Source organism: Piliocolobus tephrosceles, chromosome 6 (genome assembly GCF_002776525.5).
Source record: "Piliocolobus tephrosceles isolate RC106 chromosome 6, ASM277652v3, whole genome shotgun sequence".
Taxonomy (NCBI): domain Eukaryota; kingdom Metazoa; phylum Chordata; class Mammalia; order Primates; family Cercopithecidae; genus Piliocolobus; species Piliocolobus tephrosceles.
In genome coordinates, this window is record NC_045439.1 from 17,357,084 (window position 1) to 17,360,247 (window position 3,164).

A 3,164-nucleotide genomic window follows, 5' to 3' on the forward strand; every position below is an offset into this window, starting at 1 on the left:
AGCATTTTCCTACTCCTGCGTGTCCCAACTGAGAGTTGAGAGTGTACAGGAAAGACTGTTGATCATGCTTTTTGGTAGAAATGGTGGCTTTGATTTTGAGTGGGCTGTATTCAGGAGTGGGTGATAAGGAAGGGTGACGTGATTTTTAAAAAATGTGATAAGGAAGGGTGACATGATTTAAAAAAAAAAAACAGTAGTCATTCATCAAAATCCATTCTTCTCATTGTCCATGGTGAGGGTTCAGTGGTGGATGCATGCTGAACAGTAGAAGACCAGGTTTCCCAATGTTCCTTGTGTCAGGGACAGCGGCCATATTGAAAAGTTCTCACTTGCATATTGTGAGAAGAGGATGAACCATCCCCAGGATGACATCTTAAGACACACAGTGTGGTGGGTGCACAGCCGGGCTTGGTCTGCTGAAGCTGTCGCCAGGCGCAGGTGAAAGGGCTCCTGCACCGTGCCCTGTGCCTCCCACCTGCCTGGCATTGTGCGCAGAGCAGGAAAGCGTGGCTGTTACAAATGCATCCTCATTTGGGGGAGCAGCAGCCAACTACTTTCATACCAGTCACTCTCTTTAAAAGGTGAGGTGAATTGGTGATTTTCCTGAAAAAGTTACAGGTATCCAGCTAAGATCTGAATGCCATCACCCTACCCAGGGCTCTGCAGTTTTCTTATGGTGAACCCTTGATGGATTTGTTAGTTGCTTGGGAAATGGCTATGAGCGGATTGAGGTTAGGAAGACAGAATTTTCATCGGTTAAAAAGGAAGAGCTGATTGCTGTTGAAACTCATCGTCTTTGCTGTACTTCTGTTTTGTGAATTTTTAATCTATTACTTAGTGATCTTCTGGTGTAATTGGCCTGAAGTGAAAACCACAGCCTGTGATGGTGAACAGGCCACGCATGAGCCTGTGCTCAAAGTCATGTTTTTGGCTGACACCCACTTGCTTGGGGAATTCCTAGGTCACTGGTTGGACAAATTACGAAGGAAATGGCAGGTGGAGAGAGTCTTCCAGACAGCTCTGTGGTTGCTGCAGCCGGAAGTCATCTTCATCCTGGAGGATGCCTTTGATGAAGGGAAGTGGAGCACCCCTGAGGCCTCGGCGGATGATGTGGAGCAGTTTCAGAAAATGTTCAGACACCCAAGTCATGTGCAGCTGAAGGTAGTTGCTGGAAACCATGACACTGGCTTCCACTATGAGATGAACATATACGAGATAGAACGGATTGAGAAAGTGCTCATCTCTGAAAGGCTGTTTTCGCTGAATGCCTCTGAAAGGCATTAACTTTGTGATGGTCAACAGCATGGCACTGAAGGGGGACAGCTGTGGCATCTGTTCTGAAGCAGAAGCAGAGCTCATTGAAGTTTCTTACAGACTGAATTGCTCCCGAGAGCGTTATCCTCTGTATTGGAGAAGCGACGCTAACTGTTCTGGGGAAGATGTTGCTCCTCCGGAGGAAAAGAACATCCCATTAAAGGAGAACTATGATGTGCTTTCTTGAGAGGCATCACAGAAGCTGCTGTGTTGGTTCCAGCCACACCTGGACCTCAGCGGCCACACGCACAGCACCTGTGAGGTGCACCACGGGGGACGAATCCCTGAGCTCAGCTTCCCATCTTTCAGTTGGAGGAACAGAAACAACCCCAGTTTCACTATGGGTAGCATCACACCCACAGACTACGCCCTCTCCAGGTGCCACCTACCATGTGAGGACGTGGTTTTGATCATCTACTGTGGAGCGGCGGGCTTCCTTGTGGTTCTCACACTTACTCACTTTGAGCTTTTAGCCTCACCTTTTCTTTCTGGTTTGAACCTGCTCAGAAAGCATAAGACAAGGTGAAAAGCAGGCAGCGTCTGCACTTAGTAGTAAATATCAAAGCCCAAGAAATGGAACTTTGGACTTTGGACATGTTAGAATCAAGTGGATGATGAGACCAAATGTAGGCCATCTCTCTGCACATCACAGAAATTCTCAATCACTGAAACGAGTTACTGCAGAACATATTTGGACATATTAGAATCTTTGGACATATTAGAATCAAGTGGATGATGAGACCAAATATAGGCCATCTCTCTGCACATCACAGAAATTCTCAATCACTGAAACGAGTTACTGCAGAATAAATAGTAGATTGTACTGTTCTCATGCTATAAAAATGGAACAGGTACTCTACAACAACAAAAACAACAACAACAAAAGACATAGAGTGTTTCTTCCATGCTCTTTCTTCCCTTCTTGCTGGCTACAGAAAAGATCAGATAGATTAGCAGACTCTAAAGCAAGACTCCTCAAACTACCTGTGTTGAAGAACATGATTTCCACCCAACTCCAATTCCCATCTATCACGGACCAAGTTTTGGTCTACAACCTGTTCAATGAGCCAAGTCCACTGGTCATGTGTCTGGATGTCATGGCAATGTCAAATCGTGGTAAAAGTTTCTGAAAGCATATTATCCATGTCATGACTCAATTCTTGGTGGACTTCTACCAAGCAGTTTGTGGGCTGGTACTTGCCTATGGTCCACACTTAAGCAGCACTGCTCCCGGACATGCAGAGACAAGCTGAAAGGTACCAGGGTTCCTGATGGCTGCGTGGGGCAGAGTGATCTGCCAGGCTGGAATGTTCAAATCAGATGCTTACATCTGAGAACAAGAAATGAAAAGCCGTATTCTTTACTGTATCTTAATATTGCTTTCTCCAGGACGTATGCTTTACCCTAATATAGATGGGTCATGCCATGTATTAAAAGGAAGAGTGGACTTTTGAACCAGGCAGAATGGCCCTTGCTGTAGCCCAAGCTGTAAACACATTGGCTCTACTTGCTGGGACGATGCCACACCTCCCCAGGACATTTCTGGGTGCTCACGGTGTGCCATACACTGAAGGATGACACAAGGCCACCGATCCCCTGCCAACGGATCCCTCACTGGATTCCTTTTCATCTGTAGGTTCTTGGTATGTCCAGGAATGATTTGGATCCAAGTAAATTCATGTTCTGAGGCTCAAAGGAAATCAAAGTTAAAGTTAAAGTGCTTTGATCTGAAGGCTGGTAAGCAAAGTTTAGTTCATAAAACAGCTGGTGCTGAGAGAAGATTGAAATAAGGATTTGGGGACCCCTGTAAGGTCTAAGAGATCCTAGGGAGGCAGTGAGCAGGGCCTACA

At 46.0% G+C, this 3,164-nt stretch overlaps 1 pseudogene; it reads left to right on the forward strand.

Moving 5' to 3' along the window:
• The first annotated feature begins 711 nt into the window (after positions 1-711).
• Positions 712-1,840, forward strand: LOC111538202 (annotated as a pseudogene).
• Positions 1,841-3,164: the final 1,324 nt, after the last annotated feature.